The 24,055-nt window shown below is 38.5% G+C and overlaps 1 protein-coding gene and 1 long non-coding RNA gene across 7 annotated transcripts in view; one reads left to right on the top strand and one right to left on the bottom strand.

The window, feature by feature from the left end:
• LOC308657405 overlaps positions 1-7,539 on the bottom strand; it is a 51,151-nt gene extending 43,612 nt beyond the window's left edge. For both annotated transcript variants that reach the window (XR_014023916.1, XR_014023917.1), the window contains exon 1: positions 7,286-7,539. This is a non-coding gene — a long non-coding RNA (uncharacterized lncRNA). The remainder of the gene's footprint in view (positions 1-7,285) is intronic.
• A 79-nt stretch (positions 7,540-7,618) lies between these two features.
• Positions 7,619-24,055, top strand: part of LIMA1 (LIM domain and actin binding 1) — a 98,413-nt gene continuing 81,976 nt past the window's right edge. For all 5 annotated transcript variants that reach the window (XM_081309077.1, XM_081309076.1, XM_081309075.1 and 2 more), the window contains exon 1: positions 7,619-7,754. The gene's annotated coding sequence lies outside the window, so the exon portion shown is untranslated. The remainder of the gene's footprint in view (positions 7,755-24,055) is intronic.

Genomic DNA, 24,055 nt, shown 5'->3' with positions numbered 1-24,055 from the left:
GACAGGAGGATCGCAAGTTCAAAGCCAGCCTCAGCAAAAGTGAGGCACTAAGCAACTCAGTGAGACTTTGTCTCTAAATAAAATACAAAAAATAGGTCTGAGATGTGGTTCTGTGGTCAAGTGGCCCTGAGTTTAATTCCCAGTACCATTAAAAAAAAAAAAAAAAAGACAGGGTCTCACTAAATTACCAAGATTGACCTTGAATTTGCAATCCTCCTGCTTCAGCCTCCCAAATTGCTGGGATTACAGGTGTGTGCCACCCAGCAGAGATTCATGCTTTCTAATACTAATTTTAAGTTTTCTATAGCTTTTGTGGAACTTTGGTTAATTTATATACTTTCTGAATATTAGTTGATCTTGACTGCAATGCAATTGAAAGTAATGAAAATTCTTGAAGAAAATCCATCATTAGAGCAAGTCTTGGATGTTAGATGGTCTCTTTAACATACAGGAATAAAAAGAATGAGAAAAATGTATGTGTGATGCGAGATACAAATGCTACACAACAGTGGCAGTTCATAAACTACATGCTACTGAGCTTAACCCCAATGTCTTGCCAGTTTTAGTCATTTCAAGTTTTTAACTACAGTTTGTAATTCAGTTCCATTTTTATTGGATTAAAAATAGAAAGAATTTTATCCAGAATTTTAAAAATTATTGACTTGGGGCTGGGGATGTGGCTCAAGCGGTAGCGCGCTCGTCTGGCATGCGTGCGGCCCGGGTTCGATCCTCAGCACCACATACAAACAACGATGTTGTGTCTGCCGATAACTAAAAAATAAATATTAAAAAATTCTCTCTCTCTCTCTCCATCACTCTCTCTTTAAAAAAAATTATTGACTTGTTTCAGAGACTGAATTTAAATTGATAGTGCCAAATAATGACATTAGAAAAACTTCTAACAAATTTGTAGCCATTCCCATCTTCTTTCCCACTTATCATACAAGCACCATTAGAACAAAATGAAATTAAGCTCACTTTCAAATATTCATTGTTAAAGCCACAATCATTTAAACTAGATAATAACATATTTGAAATACACTCTTCTTGTGGCTGACACCAGATCTTTTATTTATTTTTTAAAAATATTTATTTTTTAGTTTCAGGAGGACACAATATCTTTATTTTATTTTTATATGGTGCTGAGGATCAAACCCAGTGCCTCATGCATGCTAGGTAAACACTCTGCCACTGAGCCACAAATCTCAGCCCCACACCAGATCTTTTAAAGCAATCTGATTTAACTGTATACTAAAGGTAAATCACCAGGTGTTTTTCTTCCAAAATATAGATGCCTCATCAATTATGGTGAATATTTGGCATTTTCTTCTAATATTCTTAAGTATCTTCACATAATTTCTTTTGTAATATGTTCTGCTATTCTTGTTGCACTGAATTGTATATGTGAACAACTGTCTATTTACTCCATTTTTTCTCTTTTAATTCTATTGCTCCCTTATCAAGTAAAGGTCTATTTATTATGTTTTACCAAATTATAGAGTATTAAAATTTTCCATGCTGGGCCTGGTGGCACATGCATGTAATCCCAGCAATTTGGGAGGCTGGGGCAGGAGGATCACGAGTTCAAAACCAGCCTCAGCAGATTACCGAGGCACTTAGCAGCTCAATGAGACCCTGTCTCGAAATAAAATATTAAAAAGGGCTGGGGGGGGGCGTTGGGATTGTGGCTCAGTGGTAGAGTGCTTGCCTAGCACATTCGAGGTCCTGGGTTCGATACTCAGCACCACATAAAAATAAATAAATTGTACCTAGGTTCAATCTCTGGATCAAAAAAAAAAAAAAAAAAGAAAGAAAAATTTCCATAGTATTTTATTTTTTTTGTTTATATACTAATAGAAAATCAAGACATTAGTTGGTTCTTTTAACGAATATTGAATTTTAATACAGTCTTTAGAAACATTATGGTATTTTAAAAAATTATTATTTATTTATTTCTTGATGGTACTGGGAATTGAACCCAGTGATGCTCTACCACTAAGCTACATCCCGAGACTTTTTTATCTTTTATTTTGAGAAAGGGTTTTGCTAAGTTGCTGAGGCTAGTCTTGAATTTGAGATCCTTCAGCATTGCTGGGATTACAGTTGTGTGCCACCATTCCCAGTTAATAAACACTTTTTCATTGCAACAATCTGGAAATACAAGGCTATTTTTTCCCCGTCCTGGGTATTGACCCCAAAGCCTCCTGCATGTTAGGCAGGTGCTCCACCACTGAGCAACCTCCCTAGACCCTTTTATAAAAAATTTTCAAACAAGCTCTTACTAAGTTGCCCAAACTGGACTTGAACTTATGTTGGTATTTTCACTGTACAGTGGTCCAAAGAGGTTTCCAGAAGAAAAGGAACCTCTACTTGAACCTTCCAGGTTCTGTCACACGAAAGAATTTAAGGAAGCCTCAGATATGAGAAACAGGAGATTTATTTTAAAGTGGAAAGTACACACTCGAAAATAGGAGTGCAGGCACTCAGAAAATTTAGCTGTCTTGTTCTGTGTCTTTAATTATTATTATTTTATTTCTTTTTAGTTGTTGATGAACCTTTAATTAATTTATTTTATATGGAGTGCTAAGATTCAAATCCAGTGCCTCACACATGCTAGGCAAGTGCTGTACCACTGAGTCACAACCCCAGCCCTTTGTTCTGAGGTTTTAACATTTATAGAGGGATAGGAGCTAAAGAGTTGAACTACAGGTGGAGTCAGGACAGTGTTACACAATTTTGTGCCAGTTTTTCTCACACTCATGGCATTGCCCTGTCGTGTTCTAATCATGCTACTTCCTAAATAACATGTCTTATTAGCATCTTAAATCTCCACCCAGGGGCATTATTATTATAGTGTATTGCCATTATAATGCGGCTTCAGGTCATTTCCTGGCCATCAAAGTCTTTAAGGTACATCCTCCCTAAAGATGCCTCCAGATGCCTTCTTGGTTATCTTGTGGATTGGTTGCTTTCTCATCAGCCATTCAGCAAGTGGCCAGCAAGGACACAGGCTAGGTTGCTCATGATCTATTTGTTGTGCATTCCAGCAGTTTATGGGCATTTCTCTTTTGAGACTCTGTATTCTCTCTGCATCCCTAAATTCCTATCTCGGGATTATAGGAATGTCCTATTTTTGTTTGTTTCTTTTTGTGATAATGGAGATTGAACCCAGGGGTGCTCTATCACTGAGCTACATCCCCAGGCAACTTTTTAAAAATTTTTGAAAGAGGGTCTTACTAAGTTGCCCAGGCTGGCCTTAAACTTGAGATCTTCCTGCCTCAGTCTCAGAGTTGCTGGAATAATACCTGTGCACCACATCACTTGGCCTTGTGCCTGTTTTTACTTTGAACATGATTTCTTCAATGAGTGGTCATTCAACAATTTTGAAATTTGTTCCCATTATCTTAGACACCCTATAATTTCCATCTGTTTTTTCTTCTCAGGTTTAAAAATCATTCTGTTACTTCTAAACCCGATTTCATTTCTATTCTTGTTTTATGTGCTAAACCCTGAAGTTCATTGGGCTTAATTCTCTTAACACTGTAGACCCATTTGAAGATTGTTCTGATTGTCACAAATCATGGTGCCTGAAAACATTTTTAAACTGACTGTCTTAAAAAATGAAAGTTCTGGGCTGGGGATGTGGCTCAGGTGGTAGAGCATTTGCCTAGCATGCGTGAGGCATTGGGTTTGATTCTCAGCACCACATAAAAATAAAATAAAGATATTCTGTCCTCCTAAAACTAAAAAATAAATACTTTTTAAAAATGAAAGTTCTCTAAAAACAAAACAGGAACAATTTTATGACTAATTCTGATCAAAATAACTGTAGTTCCTTGGAAATGCTGTGCTCTTTGTATTTTCCATCATTAGTGCAGTTTGAATGAATGTGTATAGTTCAGAGGTCTTTGTGTTCACATTTTGCAACTAGGTAAATGATCATATTATTTGAGCTTGAATTCATTTTTATTGATTGATTGGTACTGGAGATTGAACCCAGAGGGGTTTAACCACTGGACCACATCCCCAGCCCTTTTTAATATTTTGTTTAGTTTTTATTTAGAGACAAGTTCTCACTGAGTTGCTCAACGCCTCTCTAAGTTACTGAGGCTGGCTTTGAACTTGCCATCCTCTTGCCTCAGCTTCCCAAGTTGCTGAGATTACAGGCATGTGGCCCTGCACCTGGCTTGAATTCATTTTTAATTTTAATTTATTTTATACAATGTGTAGACAGTTCTCTGTTCTCTGCATTTAGAAGTATATGCACTATGAATCTATTAATTCTGTAATTTTTGCAACTTCATGTAATTTTATGATATAACTCTATCCTATACCTAAAACATTTAAAATAAACCCTTTATGTGCAAAAAAAAAAATCAGTCTATTCTGGAATGGATCAGAATTTGAAAAGCAGTTTTGTGCTACATTAGAAAAATTTATAATACCACTTGGGGACTAATGTCAAATTTTTGTTACTGATTTTAATATGATTTTCAAAAGAACATGAATTTTCATTTGCTTTTGAGTCTATACCTATATCTTCATTATGACTTATTTCTATTCTTTTGAAATTTTTTTAAAGTTATCAATGGATCTTTATTTTATTTATTTATATGTAGTGCTGAGAATGGAACCCAGTGTTTCACACATGCTGGCAAGAGTTCTACCACTGAGCTACAACCCCAACTCATGACTTATTATTTCTTGAAAACCAGCTTCAATAATTCCTTTTCCAACAATATTTCACAAGATCAGACTATGAATAAATGCTTGATTTATTCCTGAGAGTTCTGAACAGAGTTGGAAAGAAATATGCACAACATCATATAGTATTTTCACCACAGAGATACAATGGACAAATAACCTCAAGAGCAGAATTAGCAAAATGAAGTAAAACACCCCAGATAGCAAGTGATGAGGTTAGACTATTTATAACCCTTAACATAATTTAATTATGAGCTTATATAATTTGATTGTTAGTAGTGGTTGTGGTTAATAACTGACTCACAAAAATACCTGAAAATTTAGTAATCAGCCTTGCAAATGTAAAAGCTCACTGAAGTGTATTACTAGCTCGATTTTCAAAAAGAGGCTTTGGAAAGACAAGCAATTTGTCTGGTTGATAAGTGGCTGAGTCAGGGTAAAAATACTGGTCCAAAACCCTGACCCAAGTTAGGTTTCTTAGTCTTCTTAGTGGAGAATATGAGCCCTATTGGCTTGATTTAAAAAAAAAAAAAGTTTTTTGGAGATATATACTGAAGGAATTTCATATTTTCATATGCTAGAAAATGCATGGCGGGGGGAATGAACCCAGGGATACCTTACCAAAGAGCCACAACTCCAGTCCTTTATATTTTTTGAGATAGAGTCTCACTAAGTTGCCGAGGTTCCGACTTGCAATCCTGGACTTGCAATCCTGTTGCCTCAGTCTCCTCAGTAGCTAGGATTACAGGCATGTGCCATCATGCCAGGTGAGAATGCGTTTTTCTGGAGTACCATCCTATATTGATAACACATGCTCTTTAACATTCCCATGATAGGGCCAGGTGCAATGTCACATGCCTGTAATCCCAGCAACTGGGGAGGCTGAGGCAGAAGAATCAAAAGTTTGTTGCCAGCCTGGGAGATTTAGGGAGACTGAGGATGTAGTCCAGTGGTAAAGTGCGCCTGGGTTCAATCCCCAGTACCACCAAAAAACATTCCTGTTTGGACTGGGTATATAGCTAAGCAATAAAGCAGTTGCCTAGCGTGCTAGCAAAAGGCCCTGGGGTTTTGAGTTTCAATTACAAAAATATGTGTGTGTGTGTGTGTGTGTGTGTGTGTGTGTTATAAGTGTGTGTGAAAGAACACCTTCAGGGCTGGGGATGTGGCTCAAGCGGTACTGCGCTCGCCTGGCATGCGTGCGGCCCGGGTTCGATCCTCAGCACCACATACCAACAAAGATGTTGTGTCTGCCGAGAACTAAGAAAAAAATAAATAAATATTAAAATTCTTTCTCTCTCTGTCCCCCTCTCTTTCACTCTCTCTTTAAAAAAAAAAAAAAAAAGAAAGAACACCTTCAAATGGCATCATGCAGCTGTGCGAAACGGGTACAAAAATTTGGAGGAAGGATGGCCATACACACATTCCCAAGTTACCTGCCAGTTTTGCTAGAGAGTCTTCATGCTTGATACCATTAAAGCAAAATAAGTAGTAGGTCATTAGCCTGGGGTTATTTGTACCCAGAAAACCCTCCTGATAAACTGATGAACTTTGAATACAGCATCAGCCATTCATAGGTAGTCAACCAGTCAACTGGTTATACAACTAGGGATCTCCCATGTGACTATATCCAAATAAAGCAAAGCCAAGCTGTATCCATTAATTAATTTCTTTACTTCCCTGTTCAGCCTATACTTCTTGCTACCCAAACTGCTGGAAAAGATTGCTGAATATTCCCCTTCTGGATTTGGGTGCAGCCCTATTCAAGAAACTTTTAATGCTCAAATGAACTGTTAAAAAGTTTGTCTAAATTTTTTCTTTTAAACATACCTATCCAGAAATCAGTCTAGGCTAGAAATATGAAGAAAGAGGGGAATAGCTGCTTGTCTTCTTCATCATCTGCTATTGAAAATTGCTCTTCTCCTTAAACATTTTCATTAACTACTTTAGGGAAGTATAAATATGCATGTTTACCACCACTAGCACCCACCCACGTGCACACACTTTTTTTTTCTTTGCTGTATCAGGGACTCTAGGATGGAACTATATGCTCAGCCCCTCACCCCTTTTTATTTTGAGATAGGGTCTTGCAAAGTTGCCCACGCTGGCCTCAAACTTGTGATCCTCCTGCCTCAGTCCCCCCAGTAATTGGGATTACATGCCCTGGGCCATTCTGCCTGGCTACCACTAGTCCCTTCTAATATTTATCAAACTGCATGCATTTCAAAAAGTTTCATAAAACTTATGGTCTGAAACCATATTTGAATAGGAAAGAATACTATCAAATGGCATCATGCAGCTGTGCAAAAAATTTGGAGGAAGGATGGCCAAAATGTTAGGCCTTGTGGGGAGCTCGAAATCCTTTCCATAGTTCCTATTCTGTACAGGAAAAAAACAAACAGAGCTGTAGGAGAACTTGGACATTATCTACTCTTGTCCCACCCTTTCATTCAAGAGGAAAGAATGGCTCCACTAAAGTGAAGCGAATTAATTCAAGTCAAGTGGTTTAGCCAGGATAAATTTATAGCTCTTTCCACTACACACTGTAGCCTCCTCTAAAACACCCTCCCTGTACAGAACTTACCCTGATAGTACCAGGAACCTAGTTGGCCTACAGCTGAATTTAGGCCAGATCTCTGAGTGGCTCCTGACTCAAAATGCGGTAACCTTGTGTGAGAGGGGTTAAGGCCAAAGTGGAGAAATAGAGTTCAAGTTCGGCCGCATTCCAGGATGAGGAGCTTGAAGACACAACTGAGGCCGGAGCGGGGGAGCCACGCCCCCCGTACGCTAGCAAAGCGAGCAGCCTAGAGCAGCCGCGAGCTTGGAGCACGCAGCCGGCGGCGCGCACGCTCGCCCCGAAGCCGTACGGGAGGCGGGCCGGCGTGCGCGTCCCCGCGGAGTGGGCAGGGCCCGAGGCGTGGCTCTGTGCAGGACCGGGGCGGGGCCGCAAGAGCTCTAGGTGCAGCAGCTTGGTCGCGACAGGTGCGCGAGGCAGAGCGCCAGGGACCGGTGGCAGGACAGCGCAGCGCTGAGAAAAGACGGCTTTTAGCCAGGTAAGGGCCTTCTCTTTCCACAACCAACTGGAGAGTGCACGGAGACCCTGACTTCGCTCCACACCCTCTTTCTCCCGCGACTTTTGAGGCAGTCGGGGGAGTACTGGGAACGTGAGCTCCTCCCCTTCGAGGTAGAGTTCGAGGAGTCACAGATCCTCTGCTGTTATCTCACTTCTGGGCACCGCGCTAGGGGTGGGAGTGATTGTGTAGGGCTGAGCCTTTGCTGCCGGAGAGCGGGAGCTCGTAGGACACCCCTCGTCTTGCACTGGGAACACTCCTTTCCAAGTCGATACTTTTTTGGTGAAGTGGAGGAAAGTGTCAGTTCATCACAAGTCAAAATACCCTCCCTGGGAAATATTCTAACATTCAACTGCTCCTTTTTCTTCATTTTCAGCCATTCCCGCTCTCTTCGGTTTTTCTTCCCTTCTTATTCCTCTTTTATAAAAAGTGTGTATATAGAGTAAGAAAGAGGGTTTTTTTTAATACTTATAGAACAACACATAATGTGTACTAGAAATAATTAGGAACTTAATTCCAACTGAACGCTGTTTAAGACACTTATATTCCTTTGAGGTATGTTGAGAATATAGCAGTCCTTGCAGCTGATTTATCGTCCTCAAATCGCTACGTGTACATATGCTAGCATCCGTCACCTATATATGTAGGTGTTAATATAAGGTAACTGTACATTCTGGCTGTGCGTTCTAAAGTTTGACGTTGTAGGTTCCAGGAGCGAACCATCTGGCACCCTTCCTAGCTTCCTTATTGCTGCTCACAACACCACTGATCCCAGCGAGAGATATTTGAACTACTATTGTTGTGCATTTAATTCTAGCTTTCAAAAATCTTCTTAATTCAGGTGGTTCAATTGACTTGACTTTTCAAGTTAGCCAAAGGCCTTTTGGGAGTTACCAGTTGTTAAGACCATGCCCCATTTGGGGAGAGATCTTACTTTTGCTGTTTAAGTGGTTGAAAGGGATGCTTTTTATCCACTAATCCTATTCACAAATGATAAATATTTCAGGAACCACGAAATTACAGTTTCTTCTGAGGTCTCTATAGTTACAAAAGAAGATGACAAAAATTTTCTAAGTTTCTGTGGACTGATAGCCTAGATGAAGGATGCTCATGGTTCAAGTAGATCTTCCAAAAGTTATGAAGTTGGCAGAAGAGAAAAAAAATTTAAAGTGTGTATATATAGAAAGAATTTTTTTACACTTACAGGACAACATGTAATGCGTACGAGGTAATTAGGAATTTACTTCTTTTTTGGACAAAGAATTTATTGTGTAAATTCTGTGGAATCAAAGTTCCAATCATCTCTACCCTAAAAAAGCTTAAAGTCAAATGGGTCAGACAGAATCACAGATACAACTTATAGTATTAATAAGGTCAATTGTATTCTAGAGGTCAGGTCAGGATGTTATAGGAACACAGAAAATATAAGTTAAAAATTCTTCTGTTTTCCCTTAAGAACAGAAACACATAAACAACAACAATAACAGAAAAACTTTGAGTAGTAAAAAATGATTCTCTTCAGTTCCTGTATTTGTCTCTCTCATATTTCTTACCTTGTCTTCTACCAACTCTATGGCATTTTGAAGATGGTATTAGATCCTGTCTTCAATTCTGTGAGAGTTTAGTGAATAGTTGGTGGAGCTCTTTTCACTGTAAGGTATTAGTGCTCGGAAGTGTTATCAGGTAGTCCCTGAACTTTAGAGCATCTGAGAACAGTATATTGGCAACACTAGCAAAATTACCTCATTGTATAACATTGTTTAACTTGGTACTTTCAAGCTTTGTTCCAGACTAGGGGGTTAAAGGTGGAGCCAAATTTCAACTTAATAATTCTAGGAAGAGAAAGCTTCAGAATTGAAAACAGTTCTATTAACAGCATGTTTTGGTGACTAAGATGTCCTCAAATTGTCTTTTTTTTTTTTTTTTTTGTCTAGGGGTGTAGTTCAATGGTAGAATGTGTACCTAGCAGGTGTGAGGCCCTACATTTAATACCTAGCACCAGAAAGAAAAGAAAAAAAGAATATATACACTACACATTTTACATATGTAATACACACACATTTTTTTTTTCTTTATTTGGTAGGAGAGACAGGGTAGGTATGTGGGTGAGGAGAAAAGGGTGATAGTGTTTGGAGATTCTTTGCAGGGTTTTGATGATCTGAAGTTTATAGTACCCTTGAATACTTCTATTAATTACCTACTGTGTTCCAATGTTCTAATATACAGAGGATGGACATGACATGATTCTTTCTACATAATTATGTTTTTTCGTTTTTTAAATAGAAGTTTGGTATAGGGCTGGGGATGTGGCTCAAGCGGTAGCGCGCTCGCCTGGCATGCGTGCCGCCCGGGTTCGATCCTCAGCACCACATACCAACAAAGATGTTGTGTCCGCCGAGAACTAAAAAATAAATATTAAAAATTCTCTCTCTCTCTCACTCTCTCTCCTCTCTCACTCTCTCTTTAAAAAAAAAAAAGAAGTTTGGTATAATAGTGCATACTGTGGTTGTTTCATTTGGGAAAGGAGCCATGGCATTTGATGGAAACATTTTTACATTGCTTATCCCCTTTCTTTCTGTTTATACTTCAGAGAAGTTGTCTTCTCCAAATTTTTGGAAAGGCAGCAGGTATATTGGTATGTGTTTTGGATCTCTACAATGATGTTTTCTTAGAATGTTTTCAAGTATAATTTTAGTTACTGATTCTATTAGAAATTCAAATTCTTGGCTTTCCTTTGTTGTTTTTCACCAATCAACTGTATTAACTTAGAACCTTTGTAACAGAGAAATTCATCAAAGACACAAAAAAGGGTGTGGGAGATCATTAGACATTTTTGCTATAAATGACCACTTACCTACAAATTAAATGAATTTGTCATTTTTTAATCTTTATTTCTTTATTTTTTATGTGGTACTGAGGATCGAACCCAGTGCCTCACACATGCAAGGCAAGTACTCTACCACTGAGCCACAGCTCCAGCCCAAATTTGTCATTATTTAAGTTGACAATGAAACTGGTTTTCAGGTTTTCTTAACTCCATAGCCTACAAAATGATTTTCATTTAAATTGGGATTATACCCATTTTACAGATGGGAAACTAATACTTGGTTCCTAAGTCAGTGATTGTCATAAGAAAAGACTAGTGTTTTTTATGGTTGCTATGGTTTTTCACTGGATTTTTTAAAATAGAAAGTTAAAGTACTTCATTATATACAGTGCAAATCTCAAGGTGAGGTTAATTACTTAACACAGACTCTCAAGGTTCTTTAGTAACAAACCAGTGACTTCAAATTAAGTGGTTTCTACTTAATGATTCTGGAGTTGAGATTCTGAGTAAATGGTACTCATGGTAGGACCAAAATGTTTATGCTGTGGCTAGATACAAAGGTCTGGAGACTCAAATTATTGTGCTAATGCAGACATCTTTTCATAAAAAGGAGAAAGTCTGACCATAGAATAATCCATTATTCAGCAAGTCAAATGATTTCTTTACACTTAAAAACATTTTAGCGACTTCAAGCGTCTACTCATAAGAAGTTAGCGTGATACCATGAAATTTTACATTCTTTTGATTTTCCTTTAAAGAATTTCTTCCTTCCTTTTTTTCCAGTACTGAGGATTGAACCCAGGGTGCTTTGCCACAGAGTTACATCTACATATCTTTTTATTTTTGATTTTAAGATAGGGTCTCGCTAAGTTGCTCCAAACCTCACTAAATTGCTGAGGCTGGCAATGAACTTGTGATACTACTGCCTCAGCCTCCTGAGTGACTTGGATTACAGGCATGTGCCACCATGATCAGCTTGATATAGGAAAACTTTTGAGTGACTTGGATTACAGGCATGTGCCACCATGATCAGCTTGATATAGGAAAACTTTTTTTTTTTTTAAACAGGGGGAGAGAGAGAGAGAGAGAGAGAGAGAGAGAGAGAGAGAGAATTTTTTAATATTTATTTTTTAGTTCTCGGCGGACACAACATCTTTGTTGGTATGTGGTGCTGAGGATGGAACCTGGGCCGCACGCATGCCAGGCGAGCGCGCTACCGCTTGAGCCACATCCCCAGCCCCGATATAGGAAAACTTTATAATCCCTCAAACAATTTTTATTTTGCACACCAAAATATTGCCAATTTTTGTTTTGTTACCTATAAATTAGCAATGTTGATATGCTTTTATATGGGTTTATATTTACACAATCTTTTTTTTTTTTTTTTTTTTTTTTTAGTGCCCAGAATAAAACCCTGGGTTTCACACATGGTAGACAAGTGCTCTAACCACTGAGCTAGATACCTGGCCCCGTATTTTTTTCATAAATTGAAATTCAAGCTAATGTCCCAGGACATCTTTCTGTATCTTCAATTTTACTGAACAGGTAACACGTGCTCAGATTCAGGTATCACTTTCAGCACTCTATCTGGAAACCTGTTGGTCCACACAGAGTATCCTGTGATTTCCCTCTTATGACCCCATCAGTTTTCCTTGTTACCACTTGGTAACATTTGACTAAGTGAACAACTTTTTCAGGTCTTCCTTTCATTTGGTTTTCTTGACATGTCTACCTGGTTCTCCATCTTCTAACTACTTCTTCCCATACTCTTTTATTATAGACTGTTTGATTCTTAAATGCAGATGTTTGCCAAGGCTTGTCCTGTATCCTGTTCTCCCTATAGTCTTTCCTTATGCAATCTGATCTATTCCCATGACTTCAGCCATCACCTCCAAATGAGTGATTTGCAAATCTTTTTTTTTTTTTTTTTTGTACTGGAGATTAAACCCAGATGTGCTTAACCACTGAGCCTCATCCATAGCCCTTTCATATATTTCATTTAGAGACAGGGTTTTACTAAGTTGCTTAGGACCTCACCAGGTTGCTGAAGCTAGCTTTGAACTCCTGATCCTCCTGCCTCAGGCTCCCAAGCTGTTGGGATTACAGGTGGGCACTACTATACCTGACTCAAATTTATCTTTTTTTAAATTTTTTTTTTAGTTGTACATGGACACATTATCTTTATTTTTTTATTTTTATGTAGTACTGAGGATCGAATCCAGTACCTCATGATGAGAGGCAAATGCTCTACCACTGAGCTACAACCTCAGCCCTTCAAATTTCTTTTTTAAAAAGCTTTTTTGTATTGTACATATAATTCTTGTTTTATTATCACATATACAACAAGCACATACATATTTTTAAAATTATATATGTTCATTATACAAATCCTTAAATAAACAGGATATAGAGACAAAATAAATAGCCCATATTCCATAATTTGTTCCATTTATTGTATTTCCTTTCACTCTTTTTTTCCTTTGATACATACACACACACATACACAGGCACAGGTAATTGAGCTTATTTCTACAATTTTGTATCTGCTTTTTTTTTAAAAAAAAAATTTCATTAGTTGTTGATGAAACTCTTTATTTATTTATTTATTTACATGTGGTGCCGAGACTCAAACCCAGTGCCTCACATATGCTAGACAAGCACTCTACCACTGAGCCACAACCCCAGCCCTCTACCTGCTTTTTCACATTATATTATGTCATTATGTTTCATGGCATCAAAATTATTTGAAAGCAATTTTTTTTCAATTTTTTTTTCAATTTTTTTTTAGAGACAAAGTCTTCCCATGCTGCCCAGTTTGGCCTCAAGCTGAGACTAGTGCCAGCACATAGAGCTTTGAAAACATTTTAAGAAATGTTTAATACTCCATACACTATTGTATTAATACATAATTAAACTGTGTATTTGGGTATTTTGGTTGTTACAATGTTATTAATAAGTGAACATTTTCAGAATAAATTTATGCGTAAATATTTATGTGAATTGCTCATTATGTTTGTAGGTTAGATTCCCAGAATTACTGTGTGAAAGGGTGAAAGACTAGACTAACTTTTTTTTCCTTGGGAGTATGGGAGATTGAACTCAGGGGCATTCAAGCACTGAGCCACAACCCCAGCCCCATTTTGTATTTTATTTAGAGATAGGGTCTCACTGAGTTGCTTAGCACCTCGATTTTGCTGAGGCTGGCTTTGAACTCATGATCCAACTTGTCTCAGCCTCCTGAGCTGCTGGGATTACATGTGTGTGCCATTGTGCCCGGCCTAATTAACATTCTTACCAGCAATGATTGTGAATGCCCTTCTTAGTGTGTCTTTTGTAGCATTGAATATTATCTGTTAAATTTTAACAACTTTGATAAGCAAAAGTAGAAATTTGTATTCCTTTAATTTCTAGTCAGAACATTTTTTTACGTATTCATTTCTATTGTTTTTAAAAATTGTTTTCTTCTTTTGTACTGGCAATATAACCCAGGGAAACTTTATCTCTGAACCACATCCCAGTCCTTTTTATTCATTTATTTTTTAAATTTGAGACGGGGTCTCAGTAAGTTTGAGACTTTGAACTTGTGATCCTCCTGCCTCAGTCTCCCAAATCGCTAGGATTACAGACTAGGCCACTGTGCCTGGCTCTCTTACTATTTCTTTTTCTGTGAACCATCTTTTGGTTAATCCTATTCCCATTTTTAATTGAGTCTTATGGGTTTTATTATGTTGGTGGTTTTGTTTGTGGCTCTTTCTTTATTTGGAGTGCTTTGAGGGGAAACATGGGGTTTTATTAGACCAAATTGAATGAGTGGAATCAGGAAGTGGAAAGTGTTCAGAGGTTGAGTTATAGTGTCACAAATGCCCTGAAGGGTTAGAGCTTGTAATCAATGCACAGTGGAAAGGGTGCTGCTCTGGAGGAAGCCCAACTTGGTTTTGTCATCAGCTAGGTAGGTGATCTTTGGCAAGTCATTCATTGATTTAGAGCCGCCTCTGTAAAATGAGAGGGTTGGATCCATCCGAAGGTCCATATAAAATCTGTGGTGACTGTATGCATTTATTTAGGTCCCAGGGATTGAACCCAAGGTGTGCTTTATGATTGAGCCACATCTCAGCCCTTTTTTGAGACAGAGTCTTGCTAAATTGCTTAGGGCCTTACTAAGTTGCTGAGGCTGGCTTTTGAACTTGCCATCCTCTTGTGTCAATCTCCCAGGTCTCTGGATTACAGGCATGTGCCACCATGCCTGACTTGTACAGACTTTAAAATTACTGTTTGCAAGAAATTTTGGAATTCTTGTTGTCTAGTCCTTAACTTTTCTCCTGTTTTAGATATCTAGAGCCTGAGGAAAGACTGCATGCAGCAGGAGCAGTTTCTATTAGAGTAGCAAGACTTGATGGAGTCTGCAGGCAATTTAATTTGTCCTTAAACTTTCAGGACAATAGAAATCAAAAAGATTGGTTTAGTGGTTTTTTTGTTTTTGTTTTTATTGTTTTGTTTTTTGTTTTGGTACTGGGAACCTATAAAGCATAATGATTAAAAAACTGAAAAGCTGTAAAGCACCCTGAACCCAGGCGTGCTTTACCGTCTCCAGTTCTTTTTATAAATTTATTTTGAGACATGGCCTCCCTAAATTGCTGAGGCTCACTTCAAACTTGCAGTCCTCCTGCCTCAGCCTCAAATTGCTGTGATTATAGGTGTGCACCACCACACCTGGCTAGTCTAGTATTTTTTAGGCACTCTCAGTGACTAGCCCTTGGAAACCTGATAAACAACTTCTGTTTCATACAGAAACTGTGCTGAATATTTTTGTTTGTGATTTGTAGAAGTCCTTCATTTTTAAGAGTATTCATTCTTTGTCCTGTGTTCAAATATTTAACCAGTTGCTTGCCTGTTAATTTTTTCTTACCTTTATTTAATTTATTTATTCATTTTTATGTGTTGCTGAGAATTGAACCCAGGGCCTTGCATGTGCTAGGCGAGTGCTCTACCGTTGAGCCACAACTTCCCACCCCTTGCCTGTTAATTTTATATATGATATATTATTACTTATCTGTAGATTTTTAAAATTTGGGATTTTGTTCATTGCTTTTATGTTTAGAAGGCCTTCATTCAGAGATGGGTTAAATATTCACTTTCTTTTAATTTTTTATGGTTTTACTTCCTATATTTAACTCTTTTTGTGAATGGACTTTGGAGTATCCAACCATGTGGTTTAGTGCCTTTGCATATCTGTAGCTTAGAAGCTACAGATCCGTATTTCGAACTACTTTCTAGACCACGTGGAAAGTCAATATGTACCCTGTATCTGCATTCACCTAGATCCTGTAAGGAAAGTCTGAAGTTGTCTTTAATACTTCAGTCCTCCTCTGTTCTCATGTTTAATTGATCACCAACATTGATTGTTCTACCTCCACAGTGATAATGGCTCTATTGTCAGTCTTCTGATTCAGATCCTCCTTTTGGGTGGGTCTTTGAGTAATCCTTAGAGTTGGCTTCAGATTTCCCGTTTTAGTTCAGCATTGTCATTAAAACAACCCAGAGCACTGTGGCTAGGGATGTAGCTCAGTGGTAGAATGCTTGCTGAGACTGTGCGAGGCCCTGGGTTTTGTCAGCACCAAACCAAAAGGAAGTGGGGAGAGAAACCCGAGCACTGATTTTCACAGTATTGTTTCCTCAATTACCTGTATCAAAATCACCTGGGTGTTGGTTAAACTGCCAGGTGCAGTGGTGCATGCCTGTAATCCCAGTGGCTCTGGAGGCTGAGACAGGAGAATTGTGAGTTCAAAGCCAGCCTCATCAAAGGCGAGGTGCTAAGCAACTCAGCGAGACCCTGTCTCTAAATAATTAAAGACAAAAAATACAAAGTAGAGCTGGAGATGTGGCTCAGTGGTTGAGTGCTCCTGAGTTCAATCCCTGATACCAAAACAAAACAAACAAACCTGATAGATTCTCGGGTCCTACCTATCTAAAGGGTGGGTCTGGGAACATGAGTGTTTTTTTGTTTGTTTGTTTTAATTTTTTTTTTAGTTGTTGATGGACCTTTATTTTATTCATTTATTTATATGTGGTGCTGAGAACCCAGTGCCTCACGCATGTGAGGCAAGTACTCTACCACTGAGCTACAACCCCAGACCAGATCTGAAGTTTTAACAAGTATGTTAAAGGACTCATATACACACTTAAGGAGAACAAATGCCCAAATAAATTAAGTCAATTTCTGTGTATGCCCTTCCAGATCTACCACCTCTCTCCCAACCCCAGCCTGTTTTTCCAGGCTTATCTCCCGACACTACCCACTCTGCTGGCACTATAGCCATACAGTGATTCACTATTTCCTGGACCCACCCTGACCTTTCCTGCCTCTGTGCCTTTGCTCGTGCAGTTTGCCCATAGCTTCAGGCAATTCCTTCTCCCTCCATCCCCCATTAAACTCAGTTTCTTAAGAGTCCACATAAATGTGACATTTTAAAAATTAAAAAATTCATTTTCTAATTTCTTCAATTTGAATCAGTGGCTTTTTTTTTTTAAGTTGTAGGTAGAAACAATAACCTTTATTTTATTTTTATGTGGTGTTGAGGATTGAACCCTGTGCCTCACGCATGCTAGGCAGGTGCTGTACCTCTGAGCCACAACCCCAGCTCCTGGATCTTTATTTTATGTGTGGTGCTGAAAATCGAACCCTCTGCCTCACACATGCTAGGTAAGTGCTCTACCACTGAGCCATGACCGCAGCTCCTAGTGAAAGGGTAAAGTTTCTAAGCTGCAAAGCCTGAGTTAAAATGTAAAGGACCAGGCATTGTAAACCTGCTTCTAAACTGCAAAGCCTGGGTTAAATTCCTGTAGCTGTAAGGACAATGCCCGGAACTGCCCAGTACATATTCCCCCTGACCCTCTGGTTGTTTAATAACCTAGGACCCTGTGCAGCTTGTCACGTAGGCATTCAAGGCCCAAACCAATCAGTTTGAATGTGTACCCCACTTAGGAGTGACCAATCACCCCGGCCCGTCCTGTTCCCGCCAATGAATGTACTAATCAAGTCTAAGAATTGTTGTTTGATTTTCCCGCGGTGTATGGTGATTTGTTAAAGGAGACTGTGATGTGTATAAAGTCCCCGCTCTCCCCAAAAAGTGTACTTAAGCACTGCTCAACCCCTGCCCGGGTCTCTGGGCTGCTCTCCCTTCTTGAGTGGACACGGAGCCCCAGCATGCTGGAACAATAAATCCCCTTCTGCCAATTGCATGAGTGGTCTCTTGGTGGTCTCTTCCTCCGACACTTCGCCGGTCCCTTACATTAGTACTTTATTTTTACTTCAATTCTTACCTTAACACTGTCAGTCTTATGAATTATTGCTTCTTTTTAAGATTATAAATTTCTTATTGTGTTTTTTTTTTTTTTTTAGTACCAGGGATTAAATTCAGGGGAGCTTTATCACTGAACTGCATCCTCAGCCCTCTTTCTTTCTTTCTTTCTTTCAATATTTATTTTTTTAGTTATAGGTGGACACAATATCTTTATTTTATATTTTTGTGGTGCTAAGGATCGAACCCAGTGCCTCATGCATGTTAGGTGAGAGCTCTACCTCTGAGCCACAACCCTAGCCGTCTTTTTTTTTTAATATTTATTTTTTAGTTGTAGTTGGACACCATATCTTTATTTTATTTTTATGTGGTGCTGAGGATGGAACCCAGGGCCATGCACGTGCTAGGTGAGCGCTCTACCGCTGAGCCACAATTCCAGCCCCTCAGCCCTTTTTATTTTTATTTGGAGACAGGTTCTTACTAAGTTGTTTAAGACCTTGCCTAGTTACTAAGGCTGGATTCAAACTTATGATCCTCCTGCCTCAGCCTCCTGAGGTGCTGGTATTACAGGCACATACCACCGTGCCCAGCAAAATTATAAGTTTTATAAGTATGAGAACATTTCCTTTTCAAATTTTTAACCATTATACATTAAGTAAGCAATTAATTCTTTATAATGTGATATATATATATATATATATAAGATCAGATATATATATATATATACAAGATCAGATATATATATATATATATCTGATCTTGTATGCAATTATGTAACAACTTTGGCTTTGTATCACAGTTAGAATAAAATTAAAATATTTTACCATCACATAAAAGATCTTATTTAATCTGGCTGCCACTCATCTCTTATAAGTACCGCGCTAACCGATTGCGCTACTGGAGCTCCTACTGCCACTCATCTCTATTCATCTCATACTCCTCTCTTCACTTTCTCCTTAGTCACATTATTTCTGCCTAAGAGCCTTTACCTTTCTTATTCTCTCTGCCTAGAAAACTCCTCTATTTCTTCTCTTCATCTGGCTTGCTGCCACTATCCTCCCACTCATTCAGGTTTCAGCTAAAATATCATTCACTCAGAGAGACCTTCCCTAAGCACTAACTAGCTATCCCCTTTCTACCTCCACTCCAGTTACTCTTTTTGTATTTCCTCCACAGCACTCATCAGTTTTTAATTGTCCTGCTTCCCTCCCAGAATAGAAATTGCATGAGTAGAGACCTTATCTGTCCTTAACATCACAGCCTTACCATCTAGAGCACTGCCCAGTACATGGTAAGAACTCAATAAATATTTGTTGAATGAATGAATACCCCTTAAAGACAGACTTCTTATTTTAACAAGTCTTGTATTGGTTTGCACTACAAAGTGGTGGTATTGGTGTGTGTCGGTGTGGGTGTATACCCCCCTCCCTTTTTTTTTTTATGGACCATAGCTGAGGTAGTTCCATCTGGGTTCAAATCATGTGGCAGTTTCTGAAGATTTCTGAAGGTAGAAGGACAAAGGCCTTGGGTATGGTAGCAGCAGGATTCAGTTCCATGAGTGCAGGTTTTCCAAGGCGTTTCCTGGATCCAGGCCACTGCTTTACTACCTCTTCAGACTTCTACTTCCAGAACTGGTCCTGCTGCACAGTGTTATTCTGTTAGCTCTCACTACAGTTTTTAATTTTTTTTTCCACTACATTTTTTTAAATAACTTTATTTTATTAATTTATTTTTATGTGGTGCTGAGGATCAAACCCAGTCCCTCATGTATGTGCTAGGCAAGCACTCTACCACTGATCTATAACTCCAGCCCTCTCATTACATTTTTTTTTAAAGAGAGAGTGAGAGAGAGAGAGAGAGAGAGAGAGAGAAAGAATTTTAATATTTATTTTTTAGTTATTGGCAGACACAACATCTTTGTTGGTATGTGGTGCTGAGGATCGAACCCGGGCCGCACGCATGCTAGGCAAGCGCACTACCGCTTGAGCCACATCCCCAGCCCTCTCATTACATTTTTAAAAATATTTTTTTTAGTTGTAAATGTACAAATATCTTTATTTATTAATTTTTTGTGGTGCTGAGGATTGAACCCAGTTCCTCACATATTCGAGGCAGGCGCTCTACTACTGAGCTACAGCCCTAGTTCTCTTTCATTACATTTTTAAGAGCAAACTTGGCAAACTGATTATTCAAGCAGCCAACAATTTTCTTCTGCTTTCCTTCTCTGTGAAAATAATAATAATAATAATAAGATAGTATCTGGAATCCCCAAGGAAAGATGAAATTATTTTCCTTATACTTACTACATTCCCTGAAATGCTACAGTGTGTGTACTGATTAGAAAGATTTTCAGCAACACCTTCAGACAAGGGGTTTCTTATTAATATCTGGGAGAGCTCACCATAGTGGCGCATGTCTGTAATCCCATCTACTTAGGAGATTGATGCAAAAAAATGACAGGTTTAAGAACAGCCTGTGCGGGGGCTGGGGATGTGGCTTAAGCGGTAGCGCGCTCGCCTGGCATGCGTGCGGCCCGGGTTCGATCCTCAGCACCACATACCAACAAAGATGTTGTGTCCGCCAAAAAAAAAAAAAAAAACTAAAAAATAAATAAATAAATTCTCTCTCTCTCTCTCTCTCTCTCTCTCTCTCTCTCTCTCTCTAAAAGAACAGCCTGTGCAATTTAGGAGACCCTGTCTCAAGATTTAATTTAAAATTCAATTTAAAAGGGGGCTAGGGATGTAGCTTGGTAGTAAAGCACTTGCCATGCATGCATGCTCCAAAGCACTGGTTCAGTCTTCAGTACTACTCCAAAAAACAAACAAACAAAAAACAACCTAGTTAAACTGGACATTATCATTATAGTGGTTTATTTCTAATTTCTTACTATTTCTCATCATTGAATGACTTCTTGAGTCATATCCCCAGTCCTTTTTATTTTTTATTTTGAGATAGGGTCTCACTAAGTTGCTTAGGGCCTCCCTGAGTTTCTAAAGCTGGCCTCAAACTTGTGATCCTCCTGTTTCAGCCTCTCAAGTTACTGGAATTATAGGTATGTGCCACTGCACCAGGCTGTCCTTATTTTTTAAATCTCTCTCTTTTTTACCCCCCAGTATTGGGGATTAAACCCAGAGCCTCATGCATGCTAGGCAATATTTTTTTTAACATGGATTTGAAATTTTATTTTAAAAAAACACTTATTATTGCAGTTTATGAATTTTGCTCTTATCCTCAGTCTTTTTTTTTTTTTTTTTTTAGAGAGAGAGAGAGAGAGAATTTTTTAATATTTATTTTTTAGTTCTCGGCGGACACAACATCTTTGTATATGGTGCTGAGGATTGAACCCGGGCCGCACGCATGCCAGGCGAGCGTGCTACCGCTTGAGCCACATCCCCAGCCCTTATCCTCAGTCTTTATAACTATTTTGTGTAAGTTAATGTGTTTTTGAGATGAAGAAATTGAGATAAAGAAGTTGATTTCCGGGCTGGGGTTGTGGCTCAGCAGTAGAACACTTGCCTCGCACGTGCGAGACCCTGGGTTCAATCCTCAGCACCACATACAAAAATAAACAAGTGAAATAAAGGTGTTGTGTTCAACTACAACTTAAAAAATATATATATTTTTAAAAAGTTGATTTTCACGCCAGCTGAAAGATCATGATCCAATAAAAGATCATGGCTCCGTATATTTTAGGAGACAAATATTAAAATTCAACTAAAACATTAATATGTTTGTAACCAATCCTTGAGAAATGAGATGAATAGCATTGGCACAGATAAGTAGCAAAACTTCATTACTTCTGTGGCTGTGTGATTGGGTAATTATTTACATGACCAGTCTTGGCTTTCCTTGTTCTTGATGAAACCATTGTTATGTATTAGCTTCTCAGATTTTTTTGCAGAAAGGAAAGATTAGAGAACTTGCCTCAAGAAGAGTCACTTTTCAGTAAACCTGTTTTAATTCTGCTTGAAGGGATTGGTTAAATTGATCTGAGCTGGCTCTTCAGATTGAGCAAGCCCTTAAAAAAAATCATCTAAAATTTCAGATAAGAATGGAAGCCAGGCCCTTTCTGGAAATGGCCAAGAGTGAAACTAAGAAGCCCTCTGTTGGAGAAAACTTGATTAATTATTAAGGACAAAGAACTGGTATAAGAATATTATATCTTCAACAGAAGCAAACACATACATACACACACACACACACACACATATATATATATATCTTCTGCTTTGGTATTATAAAGAAGATTCTTTAATTAGCTACTTTGTCTTTTTTTTTTTTATTCTGAGACAGTCTTTCTTTCTTTTTTTTTTTTAAAGAGAGAGAGAGAGAGAGAGAATTTTTTTTTTAATATTTATTTTTTAGCTTTCAGTGGACACAACATCCTTGTCTGTATGTGGTGCTGAGGATCGAACCGGGCCGCGCATGCCAGGCGAGCGCGCTACCGCTTGAGCCACATCCCCAGCCCCAGCTACTTTGTCTTAATTAAACATGGAATTAGCAAGACCTGTGAGCATGAGTTTCTTGGCAGATATTCAGTTAAATTGATAAGCCCTTGTTGAGATATGTACCAACCATAGCACTGTTTTCATTCATGTAACAAATATTTGTTGAGCCCCTACACAGTACTAAGCATTAATATTTGATGCATCTGCTGTTAAAGTGTGGAATATTATAAGAGTTGAAGGAGAAATAGGCTTTTGAGAGAGAATCTGTGCTTTGTGTAGTGAGTCAAGCTGTAAATTTCTACATTCTTTTTCTAATTTTGCTTTTTCTCTGTTTTCACCTTAAATTCAAAGTTACATAATGATCAGTTTTTTTCTACCTACTAAAAGAGTTTTTCCTTACTATTTGTCAAAATACTACTGAAAAAATTTCCATTGGATTATGTTTGGTCTTAAAAAACAAATTAATTTTCAATGGGAGGAGAGAGATGGAGGGGAACCAAATGGATAAAAGACAGATCAAGTTACTTGGGAGAGAGTTGAACTTAAACTTAGATTAGAGCTGGTAATTCCTTGATTAAAAACAAAAAAATGGGTTGGGTACAGTGGTGCATGCCTGTGATCCCAGCAGCTCAGGAGGCCAAGGCAAGAGAATCACGAGTTCAAGACCATCCTCAACAACTTAGTGAGGCCCTAAGCAACTTAGGGAGACCCTGTCTCAAAATAAAAAATTTAAAATGGGCTAGGGATGTGGCTCAGTGGTTAAGTGTCCCTGGGTTCAATCTCCCATACCAAAAATAAAAAAAAAAAAAAAAAAAAAAGAGAGAGAGAGAGAAAGAGAAAAAGAAAGAAAGAAAGGTTCTTGGGTGTTTCTTAGTGACCTACCAATTTTAGACACGCTTAATTTTTTTTTTTTTTTTTTGGTGGGGGAAGGTACCAGGGATTGAACTCACTGGCACTAGACCACTGAGCCACATCCCCAGCCCTATTTTGTGTTTTATTGCTTAGCACCTCGCTTTTGCTGAGTCTGGATTTGAACTCACAATTCTCCTGCTTCAGCCTCCCAAGCCGCTGAGATTACAGGCATGCACCACTACACTGGCTCACAGTCAATTTTTAAAGGCTATAATTATAATTTATAATTTTATCTTTTTCAGTAAGATATGTGAAGATTACACAGTTATATAAAAGGGAATCTGACTTTCGAAAGTACAAGAAGATATTCAAATGAATGAATAAGGTAATAGAATCCATGGAGAAAGATGATAGTTACAGTGTGATTAACTGTAGCTGAGAGTTCTTGTATAAGTGCAATAACACCTAAAGTGTGGCCCTTACAAGGTACAATTTGACAGATTTAGAATTTTTGGTAAAGAGAAACACTGTCAGTTCTGGTGTGCCTGCTTGTAACTACCAGTTCCTCAAGATGACATTAGGGGTACTTGCTCACACATTCTCTGTCTTTTTGGTTCTGGAGATGGAACCAAGTTCTCATGCATGCCAAGCTCATGCTCTACCACTACCCTGCATCCCCCACCCCCTCCTTGCTGTCTGTGATTAAATGAGGGGCACTTAACCACTTAGCCATATCCCCAGCCCTTTTTTATTTTTAGACAGGCCTCACTAAGTTGCTGAGGCTGGTCTCAAACTTGTGATCCTCCTGCCTCAGCCTCCTGAGTTGCTAGGATTATAGGTATGATGCTGTCTTCTTAT

This window comes from Spermophilus citellus (assembly GCF_964194105.1).
Source record: "Spermophilus citellus genome assembly, chromosome: 10".
Lineage (NCBI taxonomy): Eukaryota > Metazoa > Chordata > Mammalia > Rodentia > Sciuridae > Spermophilus > Spermophilus citellus.
This window is presented reverse-complemented; position numbering and strand designations above follow the sequence as displayed.